General features: G+C 47.6%; 1 protein-coding gene across 1 annotated transcript in view; it reads right to left on the bottom strand.

Annotated features, from left to right (window-relative positions):
* The window catches only part of gpc3 (glypican 3), a 91610-nt gene that overhangs the window by 3239 nt on the left and 79366 nt on the right, over positions 1-9005 (bottom strand).

Here is a 9005-nt window from a genome sequence, read left to right on the forward strand (position 1 = left end):
ACCGTGACCGAGAGGGGGAGAGGGCGGGTTCAGGGAGAGGGAGTCGAACCCCCCCCCCCCCCCCCCCCCCCGGCTGCTGCCTCCACAGCTGCTGGGGAACCGTTGAGTTCCTTCTCACTCATGGAAAGGAACTCGACGGCGACCGGAGTCTGTAGAACTCAAACGACCCGCAGAGAGGTTTGTTGGTGTCTCACAGGGAGGAGGTCGTGGGTTCGACTCCCAGTTTGACTCCACACTTCAGTGTCAGTGGCAGAACTTCCAGCTGCTTCTCCTCGAACGCCGCGAAAGAAATAAATTGTTGTCGAAATGTTTGGGGATTCGAACCACATTTTAATTGGAGGTCAAACTGGAGCAGGTCACGTGACCTTAGCCCGACCATGTGACCAATCAGTTCCATTAGTTTATAGACACGTTCATACTAATATTACCGCTTCATTCTCATAAAACAACGACTTAAATCTTTTATTCTCGTGCGGCCGTGACACTCGCTCTCAGAGACCACAGACGGGCCGAGCCCCACAGCTTTAGCCCAGTCACTGAGTGAAGCTGAACTGCAGCTCTCTGTGCCGTCATGTGGCTACAGCGGCATCTGAACGGCGGTCAAGGGACAATTAACTTTTTTTTCCTCCTGCAGCGTCCTCCGACACGGCGGTGGGCCGACATTCTTCAGGCCTGTGAAAGAACCATTTGTCACCGTCGACAGCCCATCCACTGTACCACCGCGCCAATTAGGCTCAAGGTGCAATTCAATACGGCTTTTATATACACAGTGGATAAGAGGCAGGGCGGGGGGCAGGAGAGGGGCGGTGGAGGGGGGGGCATATGGCTCTGCATTTTTGTGTTTGTGTCCGGATGACTGAGGAGGGTGAGCGTGCAGGCGTCCCTGTGTGTGTGTGTGTGTGTGTGTGTAAATGTGGGAGACAAAGTGGGAGACACTGTGACGGTGGGGGACGGAAAAAGGTCTGAAAAAAAAAAAAAAAACAAAATCCTTGAACTAACACAGAGAAAGAGTCGTTTTTATCAGTACCAAACATACGGCCCGTGGGCCAAAACTGGCCCGCTATGCTGTTCATGCCGGTCTGCTTGATGAATTTCAAATTTTTTTGAAAAAATACACAAATGTTTTTTTATATATTTTTTGTACATTATTATTATTATTCCATCAAATATGAATAAATAATAATAATAAATATCTAATATACTTGTACTTTTTGGATGTAAACAAAGGGCGAAAATCGGAGTCGGGGACAACGGACGGAGAAAATTGGATGAATAAATAACTGACGACTAAAAATAGAACCAGGATTTTGGGCCGTGATTTAAGTCGTGGCTCGCAGCCCTCTGCCTGTTCATTAAGAGTTTACACGTTCAGACGACGCCACCTTCCTCCTGGTCGTCTGATTGTCCAGTCGTCGGGTCATCAGGTCGGATTACGACAGAGAGAGAGCGAGAGAGAGAGAGAGGTTGAAAGTGCAACTATTGATCAGTTCCACTGAACGCTGTGAACAGACGGAGGCATCACATGCTCGTCACCAGACTTCACTAATTCAGAGCCCACTTAATGTTCTCATTAGCTACAGTGACCTCTACAGGACGACAGAATTATTTATTACTTCATGCATACTTCACAAATCGACATGACGACGTTGTTAAAAAACAAAAACAAAAAACAAATCACAGGCATCCTGGGACTTTTTTAAAAATGTTGCTAGCATGTTGCTAGCAACTCCCCGATGTCAACAAATGAAATCAACTAAAATAACCCACAGATAACAGTGGGGGTCGTGGGGGGTCAGTCTGGATGTTTGTTTTCTTTAGGGCTCGGTGCCTAAGGGGTCGTTAGCAGTTGTCACAACAGACAAACCATGTAACGATGTAATGTTTTTCAACAAATGCAGGATTTCCTGATTGCGATTTGTGTCTCGCGTCTGACCCAAAAGATACCGTAACGTGATGATGTTGTGGTGATATTGTTGATGTTGTAGTTAAATACCGGAAAGGCGCGGGCGCAGCAGCAGCAGCAGCAGCAGCAGCAGCAGCAGCAGCCAGAGGAGACACGGGTTAAAACCCGTCTGGAGTCTCCGTGCTTCGTGCACCGGTACAGTTTATTCAGGACATGTGTGCCGCGCTCAAAGGCCTCTCCTGGTCAGATAAGCGTGCGGAATGTTAAGTCTTCAGACACAGGTGCTTCTTATGAAACAGGAGGGACTCTTTAGATCTGGGGTGTCCAACATAGGGCCCGCAGGCCAAAACGGGCCCGCTAAGGGGGTTCATTTCGGCCCACTTGAAAACGTTTGAAAGGAAAAATAAAAAAAAAAGCATCTTTTGTTTGTCAAGACTTATTATTATCCCAGAGGTGAAGCTAACGTTGTATCAGGTGTCTTATCTCCACAGGACATTAAACTCAGCAGATCGTAGTCATAGAGTCCGTGTGAATGAGCTCAGTCGTCTGTTAAGAAAAACAATGGCTCTGTGAAAACCACGATAAGAGGACTGCACTGTCCTGGACCTTATCTTAAAGGACCAGTGATAAGAAGTCGACCTGTAATAATTAGCTTTTCGTCACATTCTGTAACTCCAGTGACTTCATCAAAGCCGGTTTGAGTGGAGATGAGGCCGAGAGCCGAGAGAGGAATTTAAAGATTAGCGAGGGACGTTTTTCTGTGGCGGAGGTTTGACCGTCTCTGCTTCCACACCCAGGAACTGACCACAGGGGGAGCCGAGGGAGGCTGGGAATGTCAGGCCAACACAAACGGGAACACCTCGTGGAGGCCCTTCCCTGGAACCTCTGAGCTGCACAACGTGAACAACTACACACAACTATTCTGGTTCGAGGGATCCTCCCACACAGAGGGCAGGACAAGAACTACAGACGAACCACAGACGGACCACAGACGGACTACAGACTGACCACAGAGGTCGACGCTGAGGAGAAAACCAGGCGAAAAATATAAAACAATGAGGTGAAGTAGCAAAAATTACAAAAATAAATCGAAGGGTCTGATCCCAACAAACAAGAAGTCCAGATCACGATGCTTCGCTCTGATAAGAAAGGAACACACCCACCTGTCAAAACAGGGAACCCCAACCCTCGACCCCCCCCGACCTGCCCCCCCACAGACACTTCTTAAATGATTACTTGGAGCCATAAGCACTGGTGGACGCCTATTAAATAACACGGTCAGTGAAGTGAAGCGGTGGCGGTTCAGAAGACGACCCGTCCTGAACCCGCTGCTGTCTTGATCTGCCGTCCGTACGCGACGTATTTACAGCCCGACTCTACTGCGATGAGAAGGAGCGTGAAGAGAATTAAGAGCCTGACACAGGAACATAAATTTCAGCTGAAAATGTCTCATAGTGCCGGCTCTGTGAGGATGGAAAATGTGTGTGTGTGTGTGTGTGTGTGAGGTAGAAACCATAACAAATCCAACATACAAAGAGTTGATTCTGCGCTGAGGGTAAAGGGCTGGTTCAGGACGGGGAGCTGCGCCGCGTACAGAGGAGGCCTGTGGACCTCGGAAAAGAAGCCCTGCTCTGGAATATTCTAAAAAACAGCCGGACAATGGCGGTTCTTATCAGTCGACCCGCGGGTCGCCGGTCGACCTGGGCCTGTGGGACGCGCTGGTCCTGTTCAGGAAACCTCTAGGAACACATTCTTGGAATGCTATCTTTATCTTTGTCCCTCGGTAACGGGCACAGCTGACAGATCCGCCCACGTCCTGCTCCTGACTGGACGGCCGTCATGTCCACCGAAGGTTTGCTGCGTGTGGATGTCTCTCATTTAATACATTGGAATTGCGTTTCCAAACACAAATGTATACTTCAGGATTAACCACGACTGATGCTGTTGTAAATTTCCATCTGCTGTTGAGACTGAAATGTGCGATCTTTATTAAAAGACGGTTTATTAAAATTAACAAAAATATTTTCCAAAGCATGGACATTTTTTTTCATTTCAATGTCCAGTTTTGGCCTCCATTATTCTGGATCACTTTGTACAGAGCATAACTACTTTGGTTAAACCTAGACCTTGCTTAAGAATGATGCCTATAACATTAAAAAAAAAAAAAAAAAGCTGAGAATTGACTCAGATCCGAGGTGAAGGTACAGAGGGTTAACTTATAAAATGCTAATCACCCAAAAACCCTCAACTGGGCTTTTTAGACATTTCCCACAAAATGGCTGCTGTGTGTCACTGGGGCGGCGGGCAGCGCAGCAGCGGGCCTGGAGAACAGCCCCGCTGTGTGCACAGTGTTTGTGGACTGTGGCTGAGCTGATGGACACGGCCCAGGAACGGGCCTGGAATCAATTTACCGCGTCCAAAAAGTGCCTGTGAATGTAAATAAAGCTCTTGGGCAAACAAACTGTTTTTTTTCGAGAGGCACACACAAACACAGAAAAATGCATGAGCCTACAAAACGCTGGTCCACCGCGCTGCAGACGATGGGAACCCGGCGGACTCTGCACGCTTGTGTCCACAAAAAAGTTGAACCAGGGCTCATCCCCTGCTTTTTGGCTAATCTTGGGGGTTTGAACCCTCATATTGATGGCAGAAGATCAACAAGGGTCCAGAGAGAGAGAGAGTAACCTCATCCCCCGGCCCTCTCTCTGCTCTCTGCTCTTTTTTTTTTTTCCCATCTCTCCCTGCGCTGCCACTGCTTTTAGCCCCAGAACTGGTGACTCACAGGGGCCTGGTGGCTGAGAGGGAGGGGGGGGGGGGGGGAGGGGGGGTGAGGGCTGCTCACTGACCAAGCCTGTTTACACAGATGGTGGCAGGCTTCATTATTTTTGCGAGGGGCGTGGTAGAAGGTGGGGAAGCAGAGGGATTGGCTGAATTTATGGAGGCTGTTTATAAAAACCGAAGGTGGGATGACTGTGAAGAACACGGGGTCAGAACGGTTCCAGAATGTTCTGCACCATCAGCCTTTCCACCATCCACACCTCCCAACCGTTCAACACCTCCTCAGCAGTCATTACTGTTGGTGTAGAAATAATAAAGTCCCAAATAAACCAAAGTGTCAACCGTCACCGTACTGACGACCGCCGTCGATTTACTGAATGGAGTTGTGGTGAAAGGTAATAAAACCGTGACGACCCAGGATCGAGAAAAAAAAACAAACAAACTCATAGTTGTCTCTTCATTTAACCATCTTCTCCCTGGGGTGTTAAAAAAATATTGATACACTGAAATATTGTGAAATGTCGTTTTTACGATATTTTTTACAATTTATAGTCAAATTTAAGGTCAAATATTTATGGCCTCGGTTCATTTTTGTGTTGCATTAAAACCTACGACCACTAGGTGACTGTGCAGGGGCTGCAACTTTGAGCAAAACTAATGTTAGTGACCTGATGTTCAGCAGAGTCTGAGACTACGATCACACAGACAAAAAAAAAAATTAATAAATCGCCATCGCAGTTTTTTTTCGCAATATATCGTATTGTTGACCCCGTTTCGCAATAAATATATCGTACCGCCCGATTGTAGCCGATACGCACACCTACTTCTAACACTAACATCTTTCTCAGGTTGTTGATTTTCAACCGTGATGCAACAGGACAGTGAGAGCGGGTGTATTTTCAGCCTGACGTTTCCGGGGTCTGACAGGTGGCGGACGCGGCCTCACGCTGTGACGCCGCGCTGAGGTCTGCTGTCGTATCGTCTCCGGCTGGATCCATCTGCCTCCTGTTAAACACCAATAGAAGAGTCAGCCCATGTGGGCAGACACCTGCACTTATCTTCACGCATCTGAAACATCTGGCCGCCGCCGCCGCCGGCGCTCTCTCTGCTCCACGCACGCTAACCTGCGGCGTGCGGGCCAGAACCTGGGACCCACATGTGGACCAGTGTGTGTGTGTGAATGTGAGAGCAGAGAAAAAAACAACAACAGCTTCCTCCGTCAACGTCAACAGTGTCAGGATTACGACACTGCTTTGATGAAGACGTCAGAGGAGGAAGAAGATTCCGGTGGCAGAGCGGCGCCGCGTGACTCGGCAATCAGGTGCTTGGGGTCAAAGGTCACAGCTGCAGTTCGTTAAGGTAACAGCTCTGTGTACAGGCGGCGTGTCTTGGTGTTAATACGACCCACAGACACAGTGAAGGATGTTTGGGTTTACCAGCGGAGCGGTCCGACTCCCATCAAAGCCGCTCTCTCTCTCTCTCTCTCTCTCTTTCCCACATTCTTTCATCACCTCGCTCTTTCTTTCGCTCGCTCCTTTGTTCATGCCTCAAAATTTGCAACAGACCCGAAAGGTGAGCCCGGTCGGCCTCTCATCGTGAGGCGCATGTTTCACATTACAGGAATATTTTCGACTCTGTGTTTTCGCTAACCTCTGGCGATAATAAAATGCTCACAATCTTGGAGAGAAACGAAAAAAAAAAAAAGGAAAAAGAAAAAAAAAAAAGGGGAGAACAGCGTTCCCCTCCGAGGGCCCGAGGAACATAACAACAGGTCTATTCACGCCGCTCCTGCTGAGCTCAACGACGAGAAACACCGGGCCCTACTGGGCTGCAACAAGACCAGTCCAGCAGGTGGCGCTAAGAAAAAAAAAAGAAATATTTCTGTGACTTTTTTTTCATTTTTTCCTTTTCCTGATTTGAATCTTTGAGTCTAAATAAATAAATAAATCAGGGGAGTCAAACTAATTCTTTGGGCCGGACCAGTACAATCATAACAATAATTACCAAAAAATATAATGTTTTTCTCCTTTGTTTTCACGTAAATAAGTACAAGTTTATCAGAAAATATTAATATTTAATGTAGTATATTTTGACAAATCATCAGGAACATGAAGTGTTTCTTTTTTCACCTTCGAAATTCATCAAGCGGGCCAGATTCAAGCCCCCCTTCGGCCCCTGTTTTGGCCACGGGCCATATGTTTGACACCCCTGAAGTGAGTAAATTTCCCAGAGGAAACAAGAGTTCAAACTTTCTACTAGTTTTTTTTTTTATTATTATTATCTTTACAGGTTAGGAGGCACCGTGGGACCTTTTCAAATTGATTTTATTTCTCAGTCTGAATGAGCTCTAAGTTGAGGAGGAGGAAGAGGAGGAGGAGGAGAGATGAAGGGACGGGTGAATGAAGAGCTTTGAGACAAATCCACGAGGGGACGGCGGCGGCAGGGACCCGACGGCGGTCGTACAGTCTGAGGCCAGGTGTGCGTGACAGCGCGGAGACGCAGGTGAGCGCCGCTCGTCATCACTCACACAGTAGAACAGATCGAAATCAGTGGCCGCGCGTACAAAGGCTGCACTGAGTATACAATACTGCAGTACTGCAGTACCACAGAGTACAAAAGACCGTTCCAAACAGTGGAACCGTTTCATGAAGCGATTCACCACAATAACACACGGAGAACAACGCTTCGACTCAGAACCTGGTCTGGAATGTTCTGGACTTTGAACACAGACGTCCAGTGTCCGACCGCAGGAACGGGAGTTCCACTGTAAACACCAGTCAACCTTGAAAAACCAAATGTGGAACGTAGAACCCTTGGACACGTTTCCTCGTCTCGTTATGTTCCTTCAGGTTTATGGTGTTGAAAAAGTTCTGTCTCGATTGTTTTAACGTTTAAAATACGAAGGACGAAGTGAAGCGAAACATCTGTGAGTGAAGACGAAGTCGACGTAACCGTAAATTATTGGTGTCGTATTGTTGGGAAATATATTTTAATGTATAGTAAAAGCAAGGCCTGAATGTAGTATTTGTAAGACTAGTACTCACAGTACTACAAACGCAGTACTGTACAGTTAAAATACTGACTAACCTCAGCAGTTTTCTCCAGTTTGACTGAATTTGACTTTTTTTAGCCGAAACAAATTAAAGATAAATAAACAGATGAGAAGAAACAAACTACAGAAACTGTATGATATAAAACAGGGTCAGTCTTTACAGACCGTCGGTGGTCTGTAGACGTCCAGGTCCACGCAGACGTCTGGTTTGAAAAAATAATAATAATTGATAATGACATTTCTCTGTTCACACAGACGAGACGACGATGTTTTATTGTTAATGTACAACAGTGACTGTGTGGTGTGATGACATCACCGTCACAGGAGGTCACCGGGAAGAGTAGGTCTGTTATAACTGGTCATTGTGTGTGTGTGTGTGTGTGAGGGATGGGGGGGGGAGGGAGGGTGTGTGTGTCCTGGAATAGCTCTACTGGCCTGGAATTCTCCGGGGAATGTGTGGTGGTCAGGAGGCCAAGTATGTGTGTGTGTGTGTGTGTGTGTGTGTCTCGTCTCCGTCTTGCGTTCGTCTGAAGAGGATTAGTGACAGAACAGATCAATCATTAGACACAACTGGGAACCTCCTCTGTGTGGGCAGCAGGTTGGCGGCTGGGCTCTGTGTCTCTTTTTCTTTTAACATTTTTAAATGTCACTGTTGCTTCACGTGTCTCTAAGGTGGACATGGGCAAACTAAGGCCCGGGGGCCGGATGCGGCCCGTTCAGCTTTTTAATCCGGCCCGCCAAACTTACACCAACCGTACCTTAAACCAAATGATATAATTATTATTATCATTGTACTTCTGCCTTTTGACCTGCAATACCCACGTTTCCCCAATAGATGGTGTAGAAAATGACGCCTTATGCATGACTTTTACATTTATCTTAGTTCACACCAACGCTCCATCTATCTGCTCCTGACCCGGCCCACCCTGTTCAATTTTAGGACCAATTGTGAGTCGAAAAAAAGTTTGCCCACGTCTGCTCTAAGGCCTCACACACTCTCTCTCTCTCTCTCTCTCTGTGTGTGTTGACCTTTGAACCCTGGTCGACTAAAATGGTCCGAGCAGACATGTGAGGTCAGCGTTTCTGTGGGTCATCAGTCTGTGTTATCTCCCACAGAGCAGGAACCTCCAAGGTCTGCAAACATCACTGGGCCCAGAGCAAACAAGTCCAAACAGGCAGGAACCAGTCGGAGCAGTCGGTCGGAGCAGTCGGTCGGAGCAGTCGGGCGGAGCAGGCGGGCGGGGCAGGCGGGGTGGGCAGGCGGGGTGTGGG

This window comes from Cynoglossus semilaevis, chromosome 15, assembly GCF_000523025.1.
Source record: "Cynoglossus semilaevis isolate Cse_v1.0 chromosome 15, Cse_v1.0, whole genome shotgun sequence".
Lineage (NCBI taxonomy): Eukaryota > Metazoa > Chordata > Actinopteri > Pleuronectiformes > Cynoglossidae > Cynoglossus > Cynoglossus semilaevis.